The sequence below is a fragment of the Eptatretus burgeri genome, chromosome 7, assembly GCF_056783735.1.
Source record: "Eptatretus burgeri isolate ZD-2024b chromosome 7, Ebu_testis_v1, whole genome shotgun sequence".
NCBI lineage: Eukaryota > Metazoa > Chordata > Myxini > Myxiniformes > Myxinidae > Eptatretus > Eptatretus burgeri.
Genome location: NC_140967.1, coordinates 26,717,543 through 26,735,866, shown reverse-complemented (window position 1 = coordinate 26,735,866; position 18,324 = coordinate 26,717,543). Strand labels below are relative to the sequence as shown.

The window sequence follows — 18,324 nt, the reverse complement described above, 5'->3', positions numbered from 1 at the left end:
CATGGCATGTGACTATGAAGGTGATGCACTACTGCTTGCTAAAGCTACCAAGGTTGTGTGCAAAGAGACTGTCAAGTCTAGAGGATTCCACTTCGATGGCACATTTCCTTGTGTGTGCAGCATTGGCCAGTGCCCTCTACTTTCAAAACCCTGGTGTCCATGCTGGTTGAATGGTTCTGACTTGAAATATCAAGATTCAACAGACTCGCAGGCAAACCTCACTGTTCTCTTCAACCTTACTCTTCAACTTCAAGAAACACATATCGACTTCTGCCAAGTCTCGTTGTTCCCTGGAAAGGAAACCACCGTTGCCTCTGCACACTCCGTGCATGTGCAGTGAGGTATGATATTAGCAAAGCACCTTGACTGACATATGCTCTCACGTATTATAGTTGTTCGTTGGGATAATCCATGCTGTGTCTTTTGTGACTACAATATATTAACTTGATTTCCATGTGTTCAATGATGACAAAGGAAGGTTCTCATTCTATCTATTGATTCCCTTGTACTTTGTCTTGTCATTGTCAAAGATTATCTAGAACAGAATTATATTGATGCAAGAAACTGGTGAGCCACATTTACTCAGAATAGACATTTGTTGCTCTGATTGCAGCTTTTTTTTTCTCAATAATTTGTATCTACATTTCGTTCCTGTTATAAAAATCCATCTGGTGATATACTGAATGATATAATTGCATTTCTTGCCCCAGAAAACATATGTTTAGACGCCAAGATTGAGAGCCAAAGCGGCTTGGAAGCCGAGATATTGGTACTTGGGGGTTTTTACATGGTGGCTGCCTTGAAAATCCAAGATGGCCACCATACTGTATCTTGAGGAAGTGGTTCCTGTCCCCTATGAATACATTCTAAACTAGAATGGCACTCAGTGGAGCGCATACCTCCGCCACCTAATGTCTGATCCACGAGAACATATCGGGCCCAATACAATTTTGAAATATCATGCTGTACAGTACTATATCGTTTTTGGCCCAATCTCTTAACAGTGACGAATCGCACAAACAGACAGAAAGGGGTGAAAACATAACCTCCTTCACTTTCGGTAGTGGCGGTAATTTAAAATTGAAAACTGATGCAATGGGAAGCACGTGCAAAAAACTTGGTGCTTTTGTCCAGAACATCCACGTCATTTTGCTTCGCTGCCTGATTATACCCCTTATATACTGATATAATGTCTTGCTGTTATGCTTAATATGCTTGTCTATGTCCTTTTTCATGTGCCCTTTTGGCCTGCTGAGTTATTTTCTTAACTGGTCTCTGTTTCTTCCTATTGTCGTGTCCAGGGGGCTTAACCCCCACCTCGGCGGATGGCTAAACTTCTCCCTTGGAGGCCCACAGCTGATACTCTCGGGGATTAATGCACGCGCGCAAAAAAACAGTTAAGCGCTGCACCAGAACGGCACAAATACACGGACACAAGCAAATTGAATTAACTAAATAATAATTGAATACCACAATCAAATATGTACAATGATGATAATTCAAATTATCATAATGAAAGGAAAACGTGAGGCAAACTAAATCTAAATCTAATTGAGGCACCTCCACACATACTTAAATACAGAGACGTGTGCAAGAGATGGTCTTGAGGTAGCTTTGAATTGAGGCGCTTCGTAGACGCGTCCAACAAAATTGCGCCGAGCCGCCTTCTCGCCACGGGAAGAACATACGTCAGGCAATTTGTGAGCGGTAATAAACACCAAGGCTCAGAGACCGCCGTGCAGCTTCATTTCACAAGCGAATATCCCGACCGTTGCTCTCTTGCACCCGGTCTGTTCACAACGATGGCTCGCACAACGAGTTCACAACGATGATCAGGCCATGAGGCACGCTTTCCTTCCCTCCTCAGAAACGTACAAACTTCACTTCACGGTTCAGCCGAACTGTCAACGGCCAACGTCCTGCTCAGCACATGAGCCAATTCACAGAGCATGAACATGAGAATCGTGCAGCCTTCGTCGTGCCGAGAGCAAAAGCGAGATCCTCCGTGTCTTCTGACTAACGTCCTCTCTTGATGCGTGCGTTCCTTTGTTATTCCTCCTCAACCTTCCTATCCTCTGTGGCGTGGCTTGCTCGCCCAAACCCAGGAAGGCAGGGCTTCTGCTCGCTTGTGGTTGTTTTTGGGATGTGTTCCCCACCTTTATTGCCGATCATGGAATACAAAAACATATGGAAAAATGATACGGGGGCAATTATATACTAGGGGAATTATCCAAAATTCCTATCTAATTAACACGGCACCACCCCCGTGTGGTGAGAACGTAACACTTTAGCTCACAGTTTCCCTACTTAATTCCATCGAGATGTCTCCCACACGTCCATGGGCCAAGCAACTCTATACGATCCTATCTTTCCAATGAAATGCCTTCCATCAACCCCACAAACATAACACTATATTGATGTGTCAGACTTGAGCCCTGTTATTTTGTACTTTATGAATGCCTTCTGCTTATCCTTAATTACATTACATACCTCCCTGGTCAACCACTCTGGTCTCTTTCTGCCTTCACCTTTACACTTCACTGAAATATACCTAATCTGCACCTGACACACATTTGCTTGTTGAAGGTTTCCCATTTAGCTATTGCAGATCCACTCCTTAACTTTACCCAATCTAAAGCTCCCAAATCACTTATCATACCCTCAAAGTTTACCCTCCTAAATTCCAATAAGTTATACGTTTCATTTTGTAAGTTATATGTTTCATAACTACAAGTAAATTATTAAAATCCCATTCCACATTGAATTCCACATTCCACATTTGGTTCAACGTGAAAACCATTTAAACATAAACTGATGTTACTGACTCGTCTCATCTCATGTACAAGTATATTCAAGTAGTTATACTCGGTATGAGAAGCAAATTTCACATGAATTTCTTTTTGCTGGGAAAAAAGCAAAACATTTCCACTGTGTGAAGTTGACAAATAAAAACCTGAGTTAAACAGCTTTTCTTAACATGCATTGAAATAAATGAAGCCCAGCTGAAGTTGAAAGACGAAAGTGGATAAGACACAAGTTGAAGTAATACTACGGTGACTCGAGACTTGGCACAAGTGACTTGTTGACGTCTCTGAGGATCAGATCCCACAATGTCCCGATGACTCGGCAAAATCAATCTGGCATTGCCTTGCTGTTTTGCCAGATGAAGATCACGACGCAGTGACGTGCTTCATTGTGCAAAACTTAAGTGGACATACCATAGATTCCAGCACGCACTGCTTTAAGTAGAAATTCCAGAAACCTAAGCCTGAGGTGACTCTCGAGCATCCCTGACATTGTTGGTCGAGTGCTGAATGGGTGTATTTGTTGTCATTTTGATAATAATGTTCATGCGTTTAATGTCTCCAAGTAGTGCTCCTTCGTCCCATTCCCAAAATACATCGAAACAAATAAACAAGGGGTAGGGTTACCACTTCCTTACACACACGTTTCAGTAAATTGAGATCAGGTGCCATTAATTTGTGCTATTGTTGAGGTGTTTCTAGTTTACATCCATAAATCAGAATAATAAAGCCAATTCTGAAAGAGCAAATACAGCACAATCACGTGATGCTAATAAACATTTTTCACATTCACATTTTCATCCACTGAACCGTAAAAAATTTAGGAATCTAATAACAAAATGCATTACCTTGGTAAAACTATAGGAACATGATGGGTGAGCTCGTTCGTTATACTCGGTATGAGAAGTAAATTTAACATGAATTTGTTTTTGCTGGGAAAAAAGCAAAAAATTTCCCCCAAAACCAAAGGCTTGTAATGCAGTGATCTCTATCTGGACCAAAGGCTTGTAATGCAGGTAACCCAGGTTCAATTCCCTTTGTTTATTGTCGACGAATGTTCTTGTTTTTCATACAAAGGTACACAGATCACTTTATCCTGCATATGACGTCCTCTTTCATCACTGCAAGAATTTTTTTTTTTACTTTACATTTATTCAGTGAGCACAAGGCTGATCATGGGGTTTTGCGGATACCCCGTGCTATCTTTGGTTGCCCTGTTTTTGCTGTCCTGAAACGTAATCCAGAAGGTGACCTTTTCAAATGTGTGTACCTCATAAAAAATTAAAAAAAAGAAACATATTCATGCTTATGTGGTGTCATTTTGACTGTCAAAAATCCATGATTATACGTATGGTTTATTTGTATAATTGTTAATATTTGAATTCTTTTTCAGACTAATTACATTGCAGTGTTTGCAGAGATCGGTTTTTCCAAGGATGTTTCAGGTTATTCCTTCAGTTTATGGGTGGGCTGAGAGCACTGATCCTATTCATTCACCAGATGGACATAGCAAATAGCAAGCTATCATGAATTTGCCTTAAGTAGTGTTTTGTATCATAGTTAAGATACCGAATTAATTTAGCTGTTTCATTAAATTATTTATTAGCTATGACCGAATGAGTAGTTTAAGACGTTATTCACTACACTGGGAAAGCCTGATGTTGGCTTCACGGGTAAGGTGGCTGCCTTAAGAACTTTGTGTCTTGAGTTTGAACCCCCGTTGATCCGTTGAATAAACACCAGGTGCGTTGACTCAGCCTGTCATCCTTCCGGGGTCGGCAAAATGAGTACCAGCTTCCTGGAAATGGGGCACTGCGTCAGCGGCACAGCAGTGGAGTTTTATTATTTTGTAATAGGCACAGACTACATATTACGAAATAATAAAACTCCACTGGGATCACATTTACATGATGTGAGCCACGACATAATCGTTCATTATTGTCTTGCTTTGGCCTTCATATGAATGCAGAATAACTGATATCCTAATTTGTTCATATTTAAACAAACTATTTCACCGTATCATTTTCCAGGAACTTATTTGGTCGTCGATCAAGTTAAAAATAAAAAACTCAAATATATATATTTTTATATACAATTATTGTCGGGTTTTGTGTGTGTGTGTGTGTGTGTGTGTGTGTGTGTGTGTGTGTGTGTGTGTGTGTGTGTGTGTGTGTGTGTGTGTGTGTGTGTGTATGTGTGTGTGTGTGTGTGTGTGTGTGCCTGCAACGCGAGGCTCCACAGCACAAACCAGCAAACCGATTTCGATGAAACTTGGCGACAGGTGCCATATGGGCTGGGAGTGTGCGCGTTTGAGTTTCATTGCTAAGCAACCACCCGTTGTGGAGCAACGGGACTTTGAAATTTTTGAAAAAATCATTAAAAAAATTAAATTTTTCGAAAATCAAAAATCGGCTTCCAGGCTTTTATGTGCACTTTAATCAACCTCTTTGTCAAAAATTTCCAGCCGGATCCTATGAAAACTGTCGGAGAAGATAGACTTTGAATGAACCCTGGTCGAAAACAATAAAAAAAACGAAGTTCGTTATATCTCAGAGACTATGAGTCAGATATACATGAAACTGGTATGGTAGGTTCATGGTATATCCTAGTTATGTGTGAGAAAGATCCGTTGCTATGGACCCCTCCGTTGCCTAGCAACAGCCGAAAAACCTCCAAATGTGAGGGTATTTTAACGAAAAAACAATCTGCAGCATTAACCCTTGAAGCTAGAATCATGAATTTTCTTGTGCTTAATCCTCAGGTCATTTCCCATTGAACGGGCCCATCGCATCAGGTTCTATTGGGTAGTCGACTACCCATGTCCGCTTACCGGCTTGTTTTTAGTTATTCGTGTCATAAATTCTATTAACAAAATTATTTATTTTGATCTTCCTCTTTCTTAGGATATGAGGTGGAATTGACTAATCAACCACGATGGAGGCTACAATCCACCGAAGAAAGCCTCAGGCTCGGCACCGAACTGATTATGATCTATGCATCTGTCATGCATATGCACACCTTCAACATTTCAGAAGGTCACTTGAGTTGAATCTTTAAATTTTGCCTTACAGAGGAGATGGGATGGTATTGCTAAAAGATTGGAACAGAACTTTCATGCAGACATTTTAGATGAGAAAACTCTATTGAGGCACGGCGAATGCCGACGCCGGTCCACACTGAAGAAGAACTGTTAACTCGCTGAAAAGAAAAGACTCTTGGGAGGAACCACAGGTACTCAGAGCCATGACAATGAAGAAAGTGACATTGGTTAACCTGAATATTCAACTTTATCACAAAGAGCAGCTTTTCGTTTTTCGACTCGATGCATTAATTATTTGTGAGCATCCTTTTACTAAGCTTAAGAATGCAAGCTTCGCAATGACCTAAAGTCCTGGTTCCATGTTGGTAAGAAAAGAGCAGGAACTTGATGACAATGACATGATTGATAAAGTGCAAGGTTATCCAGGTGCATCAGTTTCTTTTCTTGCAATGGATGTGAAGTGCCACAGGATGTGTAAGAACGTGAAGAACGTCTGTGAAGTAAAACTGTATAAGTGTTGCCATGTGTTCGCGTATTCGGTCATAGCTCTGCATTGTTGTTTTTGTTTTAAATTGATATATGTGCATTCTGACTGTTTGACTGTATATGTGTGCTTTTCGTGGGCTGGGTAATAAATGTGCATTATGTTGAATTGTTCCCCGTTTCGCTGCGTCCTTTCCTTCGTTTGAATCTCCATCTTGCTTCATGTAAAGGGCTCGTAGTGGGCTTAATACGCCCGATAATTAATCGGAATCGTCGAGGCCGACGATAACACCGCTCAGTTATCTCGATAGCACGGAACGGACCGCTTAAGCGGTTCGTGTCCGGAGTCGACCTGCGGCGAGGTACGATCACCCGGTTTACCATCTGCGTGGGTAGTTAGGTTGGTCGAGTTTGGCGAACAACCCTATCCTACGCGGGTGGCCGATTGGCACGATCGTGGTGAGGTTGAAAGGCCCACCCGTGACTGGCTCCGGGCGATAGTTCCCGGAGGGTCATGACAGAATTGACCGTTCCGGTGGGCGAGGCGGCCGCCATTCGAGTCGAGCGGCCGATCGCACGCCGGCGGGCGCGAATTCGCAACACTTATACAGTTTTACTTCACAGATGGCGCCGACACATTTACTCAAAAGCAAAGGAAAGAAGCCACCCTCATAGGCAAGGGGGCAGACGGGCCCATAGGCCAATGTGTGCGCGGGACCTGAAGGAGCGGTCAGGTCCGCGAGACCGGGTGAGTCCTACCCGCGTCCTCGTGACGAGCCGCAAATGTGGCTGCCCGGCGGTGCCCTGACTTCATGCTCCTTCGCGGGTTTCGTTGGCACCGCTTGGAGTGGGGTGTGAACGGGGCCCCCTTTTTGCACTATCTCAGCGCGGGGGAAAGGGGGAAATTGTTGATGCCCTGGGGGAGGAGAATGGCTGGCTGGCTTGAGTCCCGTGACGAGTGATCCCACCGCGACCTCGTCTCCGACCGCCGTCTTCCCTGCCTCCGACCCGAGCTCCTTGGCCTCCTCCCACAATTCTCCTCAGCCGACGGCAGAAACCACCTTGACGCCTTCGCCTCCCGACTCCACTATGCTCCGCTCTCCAACCTGACTTGACTGCCAAAACTCTCTGCCTATAAAACTCTCTGCTTCAAAACTCTCTGCTTTTCTGCCACGAAACTCTCTGCTTTCAAACTAACTCTCCTTTTCTGCCATGATTCGCCCTGCGCTTTATAGGCTGGCAGGAGAACCCATATGCAAATTTCCGGATCAGGATCACCTCAGGGGCGGAGCCACTCTCGCCGATTGGACAGAGGAAAAGGGGCGTGAATCTCCCCTGATCCTAGAATTTGCATATTTCGATTTCACACGGAAGCACCTGGAGATGGGGCCAAGCCACTCCGTGCTTGCTGATTGGACGGATCAGAAGTGGGCGTGTAGCATTCCTGATCCGAATTTTCCCTCGGAAAGGCCGCTATTTGCACTCGCGACTCGGTGCGTATCGCTTGAACGAGCCCAAGACAGCTCGACGCTCAGTGTTCACAGGTGATGAGGGAATGGCCGTAGAAGGAGAGAGGTGAGGGTGGTGGAGGGTTTTTGGTGGTGGTTTGATGGTTACGGCGGTTGATTCAAAATAAAGATAGAACAGAAAAACGCCTAACTCAAAGCATCGCAGCCCGAATGAATCACATAAATTCCCTCTAAACAACGGGTTTGGGGCTAACTACACATGTACTTAAGAGATATCTCACCTACGGGACCTGAATGGTGGTTTGCGAATTTCCACAGCCGTAACAGTATTAACATGTTAGATGCTGACACAGCAAATATTATGATTCCCTCTCAAATATTTAATTTTGAAGCTGCTTTACTTTCTGACAAAACTCTTCAAGAGGATCAATGTTGACGATGCTGCTGTGTGAGACTAAATATGAACATAAAGCATTCATTCTATCTCGATGCATGTTGTATGCAATATGTAGAATTCCAACTCCAGTTGCTCTTCGTTGTGCATTTCATACCAGAGCTAATGAGAATCCAACCAGACATCTGCACTGCAATACACTTCCCAGGAGATGTATGACCACGATGACAGTAGAAAGGAAAGAGAGGGGCAATGGTGTCGTGATGGAAAAGTCCAGAAAGACTACAAAGTTCAGACAACAGTCAAGATGCCTCAATTGAAGGAGTTTGTTGTGGTCAAGTCTAACAAATTAAAGCTACAAATTTTAACTTATCTGGAATTGGAATTCCAGATAAGGTATTATCATTGTGCACTTTCCATCAATCCATCTCCTTTTTAGACTTCTCTGGCCAAACCGCTGGGCCGATCCAGCTGAAATTTGCCAACAAGATTCTGATCCTGACTGGTAACGGGGATTACAAAGCTCGTTCCGGTCACTTGACTTTAAGTGGGTTAAAAGGGCGGGCTTAGTAAATTCCTTCAAAAATCTTCTCCAGACCCACCAGTCAGAATGCCACCAAATTTGGGTTACAACATGAGGCCAGGACCCAGATAAGCTTCTGGTGCAGTGGTCCTATTATTTTTCTGTCTATCTTAGGAATGCCTGATGCATAGAATCTGCTGAATGGGACTCATCTTTATCTTTCTGGAGGCTTTCGTGATGAAAATAAGAGCAGATGTGTTACATCGTCTGACTGTGTGGTCATTCTGGAGCTAGTATCAAATCACAAGGAATGAGACACATGGATTGTTGTACATGCTGTGTATCGTGTTCAACAGCTGGGTGTCCAACATGTCATGGTGTACAGCAGTGACACTGGCATAATTGTCATACTACTTCGCCATGCATATACTTTGTTAGATAGTATTGAAATCTGGATTAGGAAGTCCAGTCATCAGTGGGTAGCAGTTCATGAACTCGCAAAGTTGCTTGGATCCCAAGACTGTGCTCTGCAGCCTTTTCTCTATTCATTCACAGGGATAGATGACTTGCACGACATCTATGGCATAAGCAAAGCAAAGGCATTGAAGTTTCACCATGTGGTGAATTGTGAGCCTTGAGCAATGTAAGGAGAAACTGATCAGTATTAACAGAAACTACTTTATGGCCTAAAGAGAGTACATGTCGCAGTGCAAGTACAACCTACAGCAACTAACTTTGGTTGGAGAATGGGTACAAATTTCATGGAACTTGTGTGCATGACACTGACAACTTTTCCTGAACGTACAGAAACACTCACAAATTGTAAATGCACAACCAGAAAGTGTGCTAACAAATCTTCATGTGAGAAATCCCAGGTTCCATGTTTTGTTACTTGTCGGCGTGAAAGGAAACATAATATGTGTGCACGCACAGCACTTCTTCATGTTGTTGATGTGAATCAAGAATCAGATTCATCACATGCAACTGATTCTGATAGCTAAAAGGCATTCATGGTACATTGTTGTGTGATAGTGTTTTAACCTATGTAATGTACGCAGCATTACATCGCATAACCTACATACGGCACATGATTGATGACATGCTGTTCACGGAACCAAACAGCTATGAACACTAATTCCAGGTAAATTGCATTATGAGTGCTTCAGATTTTGGTGTGTCTGTATACAAGTGAGAATAAAATGTTTTCTTTATCATTGAACAATCTTTCACTAATTGTTGATATAGACTTGCGGATTTCTCTGAATTATAGGTGCGGATAATAAATATCCATAATTCTTCAGTTTTTAGGCTCCAGTTCTTTTTCAATTCCTCCGATAAAATGTCACGATACAAGTTCAGTTCTACACAGTGATCAGAAAGAAATATTCCAACGATATTTAATACCTTGTATACCCTTAGTTCGACAAATGATAACCACCCAGGTCACATTTTAGTCATTCAGTATAAACTAATAAAACATTTGAGAGACATTGATGTCTACCAACTCCATGTTGATAAACATCACACGTATGCAATACCAAAAAAAAAACAAACTGTTTTCTGAGATTGAGGTACACTTATTTGAAAAGGTTTTCCTCTGGATTCTTAGATATGACAAAATAATCTAAAGATAGCAGGGGGTGTTCACCTCAGCCCATTCATCCATCCATGGGGACCATACTCTGTGCAGAGAGAGCATCAGTGCTGCCAAAGCAGGATACTGTGATATTGGGCACAATACTCCAGCACAGGATACTTCAATGGTTCAATCATCCCAGCAAGCTGGCACTCATTTTGCCAATCTCAGAAGGATGACAGGCTGAGTCAACCCCATCTTGAATTAATTCAATGTCAAAGCAGGATTTGAACTCAGAAACTTCAGATCCCAAGCCCACCACCCTAACAATTAAGCCAACAACAGGCATCGCTGAAGACCCAAAAAAAGACACTGAAAATCCAAAAAGACCCTGAAGGTGTTCCCTAATTAATTTGTTTCAGCACATCAATTAATGTCACCAACTGCAAGGCACCTCCTTGCTGAATATCAAAAAGATCAGCTAATCTTGATAGACATGTTCAGCTTAACATCATTGTAGGTTATTGGAATATCAAAATAGACTGAGAGTGTCTCGTTGACGGGTCTGACAAACGTCACTCGTCACGCCAGGAACTTTTGCTACTCCTGAAAATCGCTGAGCTTACCAAATACATACTCCATTCAATGACTGTTCTTTACCCCTTACAAAACCCCCAAATGGTTGCTCTCATCCAAGGCCGAACTCAGCAGCGCAATGCACATGAGGCAAAAGGCGGGAAAACATCTCATCATAAAATGGATTATTATAATGAAATACGACATAGGGATAGAAAAGACAACAGATCTGGTGCACGAGGACACGAAATTGGGGAAGTGAGGGATGAAAAACCGAACTTAGATACAATAAGAAATAATTAAACACAACCCCCTAATAGTGCTGTTTACCAGACTCGCACACGATGAACAATGGGGACAGCCGAAGGTTTGTGTCTGGCACAAGCAACGTCACCGTGAACAAAGATCAACTGCTGCACAGTGTGGCCACAAGCCTCGTGAACTCTACTACCGCCCCCATGCATGGGAATTCCCTGTCATTGACCCCCTGTTGTTTGTGGGCAGGGCCATCTCTCAGGCTGTTCCCCCCCTGTGGGGTGGCCCTGAATAAAAGTGTTCCTCCTTCCTCCAGGGCAACAGACCTCACCGCCATATCTTGCGTGGTCTGCCGGTCAAATGGTTTGCAATGGCCGTTCTTCTGAAAGTGCAGTGTGCCTTTGTTGTTAAATGCCTAGTGCCACATAACAAGACCTCACCCGACCTCGACTGATTTGCAGGTTTTACACAACAATCTTACCGTGTCAGCTCGTGTGGAGCTTGTTCACCCCCACTTCTCCCCTAACCACCCTTGATCTCATTCTCACTTCTACCCTGCTGTTGGTGTTCCCCCCCCCCTTTCCATTTTGTTTCGTTTCATTCTTCTCGAGCTCTTCCACGAGCTTCGATCATATTTGCAAAAGTGTGCTGCCGCTGCCGCGTGTACCATTTTTTATTATTATTGAAACTGCAGGTATTATTAATATGTTTAAATTGTGTCCTCTTTTCTATTCTGAAGAAAAAAGCAGAAATAACCTTACAATTCCTTGCTTTCAGTTGGCGCCCTTGTACCCTTGATCCAGTCAGGGAATGTCCACTTCTCCACCTGTTAACAAAATTAGTTTCACATCAGTAAAATTTTCCACAGGACAACATATTTTTTTAAATTACCTGTGTCCTACACAGACATGACAGAAGTAAATAGACACCTTAAATTTATTAATTTCATCTGTATAAAGCAAGTTTTACTCAGTGATTTGTACTGATGTTCAACTATTTATTTGCATACACGAGTTCCTGGGTTGTGTGTGACAATTAACTTTGCCTCGAACCCTGGGAGCACATGACCTTTGCGATAGTCAGAGGACGAATTGTTGGCCATTCAGAAGGTGGAGTCAGCCCGCATCAGATAGCTCGCAGCCTTGGCATTCCGCTTTCTATGGTCAACCTGGTGATTGTGCAATTCATCAGCGAAGGCAAGGAATCATCGGCGAAGGCAACACTGTAAAAAACACCAAAGAATGTCAGGACAGAAATGGGATCAAGCGACTTCCATGGCCAAGTCAGTCTCCTGACATGAATCGCATTGAACACCTCTGGGCCATATTAGATCGAGCTGTGTTGAAAAAGTCCAGGAAACCAACATCACGGGCAGAATTCCTCAACCTTTCGTGTGAAGCCTCAGCAGAAATCCCACAAGAGAAAATTTCAGAACTCACTAGTTCTAGGTCTGAAAGAGTAAAAGCGTTGAAATCTGAAAATGGCAAGTCTACAAATTAATACTAGTGTGTTTATTAAAATGGATCAAATACACTTAAAATGTTAAATAAATAACGAATTTTAAAATCATGGTGTCTATTTACTTCTGTCATGTCTCTGTATATGGGGCAATAAATGGATAGTTTCCTTTGTCAATGAAATGAAAATAAGGATTTCAAGATTATGTGAACATGACCACGCTAATCTTTTTATTGTTTGACTCGCAGAGACCAGGGCCAGCGCTACCATAAGGCCAACTAGGCAGCCGCCTCGGGCGCAGACCTCAGAGGGGCGCTTTACTGACCTTTAAGGGTCACAGTTTTATGCAAATTATTGTTTTTGAGAAAACACATAATAAAAGGAAAATATAATATTTCATTGTTCATAATAGTTTATAGTTCATTGTTAGTTCATAATCAGTTGATTGTTTTCAACACTAACGATACTGTTTCTTTCTTTATCTATTCTATTCTTTCAATATTGTTTTTTTCTTTATGTAATACTGTTTACTTTTTTATTTCTTTTTTACAGTGAGCTTTTTATTTTTTTCTACATAACATGTTTTTAAAAATCGAAGTTGGCAATTTTTTTTTTGGGAGGGGGGGGTGCAAGTAGCAGGCCTTGCCTTGGGCGCAAAATAGTCTGGCGCTGGTCCTGGCAGAGACTCATGGAAATTCTGCATCATGTAGAATGTGACTTCAAGTCCTCAACTCCCCCTTCCCAACTCCAAGTCCTCAACTTTCCCCTCCCAATCCCAAGTCCTCAACCCCCCCCCCCACCCATCCAAACCTTCTGTCCTCTTTCTATCCTCCAAACCCAACTATCTGTCCTCCCTCCCCTTTTCTTATTCAAGTCCTCAACTCCCTCCCAACCCCAAATCATCAACCCCACTCCAAATGCCTCAACCTTCCAACTCTCTGCCTTCCTTCCCCAACCACCCCACCCACCCCAATTCTCTGTTCTCCCCTCTCTCTCTCCCTGTTCTTAACAACGTTCCTGTTCCCATTCTTTCAGGACATGGTTGAAATTTAATAACGATGAAACAATGTTTAATTCCCAATCTCGTGAGATTCCACCATCTCATGATTTTTCAGTAAAAATAGTGAATAAGTAAGCTATAAATGATAAAAAAAACTTATAAGGTAACTGGTTTGTTTGTTTGTTTGTTCATTCGTTTGTATGCAGCACTAGGCTGTGGGGTAGCATAATTGTCTGAGCTGTGGGGTAGCATGACTTTCTGACTGTGCCACTGATGCAATGCCCTCTTCTGATTAGGGTAGCAATTTGTAATTTGTTCAGGGTACCAGTGATAGCTCACCTACTTATTCATGAAGGACACCTTAGGATCTTTAATGCCCGCCAACAAATGCCGCAGATGGGACTCCCGTTTAACGTCCATCTGATGGATGGCACAAACATTGATGAATCAGCTGCCGATGAAACACTGGAATGACAGTTTATAGCCAGGTCGGGATTCAAACCCAGGCTAGACAGTTAAGAGGCGAGTGCGCATACCTCTCGGCCATCCTATTAGCCTGGGTCATTGATAATAATGGAGTAATATACAGTACAACCGGAACTTCTCGTAGAAAGACCTTTATAATGATGTGGGTTTTATGGTCACTGGCAGATTAGTTTCAGAGAAAGTCGTCGGAAACACAAACAGGATAAGGCTTATCTATGTCGAGAAGATTGACATGTCACGTGCAAAATAAGTGACGCATCAAGTGGCCAAAAAGTCAATTTTATGTTTTTCAAAGTCCAAAGGGCATTCATGCAATTAAAACAAAATGTGCTTAAAACACGTCAACTGTTCAATCTTGTCCATATGAACATCATTCCCATTCCTTACATACTGATCTCAAAACCACAACAGGGATTAAAAAAATTCGATCAGCAGGCACACAGTCAGGACTTGCATTCAGCCAGCAGGTGAAATGTTCTGCTCTGTTGCTGTTGTGGATTTTACCTGCTTCATAAACAGCTAACAGCTTGATAAGCACTTTGAGTTTAGTTGATTAGGTGAGAGCTGATTGGCTATTCCCTCCATTCACAGGTGAGAGATGTGGGTGGGTCTTTCGTTACTACATATATATATATATATATATATATATATATATATATATATATATATATATATATATATATCTTACGTGATAGTCCATCACATTAGGTTTTCATGAAAGTGCGAGTGACTTCCAAGACATTTCCATTTCTCGACTGAAGTAGCACTCTTGCATGATGCTAAGGTGTGATTAGGTCAGAAATGAAGGAAAGAACCAATTTATTTTGACATTATAGGTTTTTGGAAATATTTTAAACTCTATATGCCGACATACTTTGAAGTTAGTAAAGCAATCTTCCATGACCCCATATTTTTGTACACACAGATAAGTACAAATTGAGGAATGAAGTGACGCGAGGGCTTCAACTAAGTTTGCTTGGCATATTCTGAACAAGTTGTAAGGTCTGAAGGGAAGAGGCAGGTTGTTGCTCAGTATATTTGGGCCTTGCTTCCTGGGCAGCTATACGAGTTAGTGGTGCTTTCAATTTTTCACATGGTCAATTGTGTCAAAAACAGCTCTTTCTTTCATATGCAGCACAAGATGGGACACCCGGTTTAACGGCACACACATTGATGAATCACTATGCACGGTTTATAGAGGGTTGGATATTCAAACCTTAGCTAAACAGCTCTCAGGCAAGTGTGTGTCCCTCCAGGGAATCCTGCCAGCCAAGTCAAAAGCAGCTGATACACAGGCAATGCCTCCACCTGAGCCATGTTCTTGTTCAACCACAGAAGTTCTGGCCAGCAGTGAGATCAGCCATAGCTTTTGTGTTGCCAGTGGTTTAATCAAGACTCGCAAATCTAAATCCACATTTGAAATCCAATAACTCAGAAAGGCCAATGATGAAGAAGCCATAACATGAGGCTGAACAAAGGTTCACATGGACGACAGTACCAGTGGACTGGTCAGGGTGCTTCGTCTCATATCGGCCAGCAACAATAGTTGGAATTATAATGTTTGAAAAGATTGAAAATGGATTGAACATTTAACAGACCATTGCTTGTAGTTTTCCACGATTGAAAAAGTATACCATTCTAAGCTTTCTACACATGATACAGCAACAGTATGTATACATTACCAGGCCCTGATGAAACATCCTCAGTACAGAAGGGGGAAAGGGAATGCAGAAAATGTGGTACTGCAACCCATTAGATCTTGATGTGTAAAAAACATTAATGAAATAAAAAAAATCAGAAGGATAAATAAGAACAATGAAGAAAAAAAAATTAGGGTTATTAATAAAAATTTAGGGTTATTACCAGGAAATAATAATGATAAGAAAGAGCAGATATCAAGAAACAAAATATAATTACAATGAAGACTTTAATGTATGAAGTCAGGTTGGCAGGATTGCTCAGAAGTAGTGCACTTGCCGATGTTGTCTCGTCTGGGTTCAATTCCGAACCCAACTATAAGCTTTCACTTTGATGTTCTGCAGGCAGGGTCATTGGCTCATTGCATCAATGAGTGCTTCGTGCATCGATTGGGAGGCTCGCTGGCTGGGAGCCGGTCAGCCACCTTTAGTTGCGTCGGCCAGCATCGATTATTAATCATTGCATTGGATATTTCGCAAAGAGTATGTGATCGTTACAAAGTGCCCTGGACAAGTTCCAAATTGCTGCTTCAGCTATTACTACTGTCTTGGGCCAAGCTTTCCCTGGCCAATCCCACAAGAATGTGGGAATAATTGTGGCCATTACAAAGAAGGAGAAGGAGAAGCTCATCTTACCACTGTGAGGAAGCCAATGGTAAACCACCGGGTTAATATCCTTGCTCAGAAACATGCTTCGGCAGTCCCCGAAGCATAAAGTTAAAGACAAAGCAGAACATTAAAATGTGCAAAATTGAAATGAGCAGAATGAGGTGGAACAACACAGAGGATCGAGGGAAGCTTCACAGTTATTAGCAGTGGAAGCACTGAACTGACATGAGGGATGTGGGGCCTAATGCAGGGAGGAATTTTGGATGAAGTTGCTCCGTATACAGAGCTGGAGTAAACGGAGATTTCGAGTACTACATACACAGATGACAGAGGTCAGGCATTGGCCAAGTTGGAAAGATGAAATTAGAGTCCTGATACACGAGGAATCGCGACAGCTTGAAATTCGACGCCATTTTGTTTTCATCAAGCGCCGCTTCTTCGTTTTCTTCAACAGCCACAATTATTCCCACGTTCTTGCAAAAGTTTTTGTAAAAAGATGGGGAAAGTTTTTTGTTTGCAATCAAACGGAACAGGAAAGAAGAAGTTTAGAAAAAAAAGAAAGAAGGAATAAAAGAAAGCTTCATTAAAATTAAGATGTGCTGTAAGTGAAGGGTTTGTTTTTCCAACTTTTAATTTACATTTTAACACAAGTACCGTACCGTTGAAAGCATGCATGTACATGTACATGTAATCAATCCATTATTTTATATTCCCATTAAATCTCTCTTCTTCCAAGGTTTCCCTTTTCCCACAGCTCGTTAACACGCTCTGGTACTCTCTTCTCGGTTTCTCCCACTCTTCTGATTCCTCTACTAAGTTATTTGGAGGCAAAAAAACCTTCAACACAATATATACTGTTTCACTACAAGGTAAGGCTGAAGGCAAATGGATCCTTAAGTATTTTGGAATTAACCAAGTCATGGATCATGACATGTTGTAAACCAATGTTAACTACAACACTTAAACTAATTCGAATAAATAAATGAACAAACTTATGTTACAGACACACAAGTGATGGGTTTGCCAGGATGTTCTTGATATGACAAATTATCGATAGATGTTTCGATGATGATTTAAGTCTTTTTGAGTTTTACCAAACTGCCAACTACAATATGGTTATTGATTATTGGTTACGGCAGCACACATAAATTTACACACGTGGGACTACAATTTACTTGGCACAAAAACCCACCATGAAGTGGGTTTCCATCTCAGACGATGAACTCTATTTTCCCAAAATTTTTCCTTCCGGCATCTGCAGGGAATCTGTACATTTTGAAACCCTTCTCTGATCAATTAGTGCTTTCTGCAATTAGTGGTGTACACATAGGGGGTGCGTCGCAATGTGCGTATGTGATGAAATATATAATGTAAAATGTCGTTTCGCCGAATAAAGTTGGTTTTTGGTGATTTTTTTCACCCGTTGTATGGAATCGGTGTTTGCCTGACACCTTAAGCTTTATATTGAGCACTTTAACCTACCCAAAGGCAAGCAAGTATTGCCCAAGACAGGTTGTCTGTGCTGGCCCTCATGCACATTCACTATGACTTTGATGTTGATGAGGAAAGAGTGATGCATCAGTTTGCCAGGAAGCATCTTGGAAGGTGGGAACTTCGAACCCTGATGAAAGACTAAGTGAATGGTAAGTATGTATTTCTTAATAATAGTTCTTCATATTCTAACCCTCAATGTATTTCTGAAATTTAATCAGATGATCTCCTTGCGCTGTATATGGCCTATGTTTACCTGTGAAATTTTAATTGAAAGATCATGCTTTGGCTCTTCCTATTGTGCCCAATACATTGCTCCTCATCTTTTCTTTTCCCCTTCATGAGTGTTGACCGCAAAGACGACTGCGATATAATTTGATAAACTTACTTGTAATACGAGCCTCTTATCTTTCCCCATCCAAAACCTCGATCTTTTAGACCCCTGTTAATCCACCCCAAACCC

General features: G+C 42.0%; 1 long non-coding RNA gene across 1 annotated transcript; it reads left to right on the top strand.

Annotated features, from left to right (window-relative positions):
- Positions 1 to 349: 349 nt before the first annotated feature.
- LOC147022865 (uncharacterized) lies at positions 350 to 6,501 on the top strand. The gene is made up of 2 exons (XR_015059947.1): positions 350 to 4,320; positions 5,708 to 6,501. It is a non-coding gene; the product is annotated as an uncharacterized LOC147022865 (long non-coding RNA).
- The last annotated feature ends 11,823 nt before the right edge of the window (positions 6,502 to 18,324 follow it).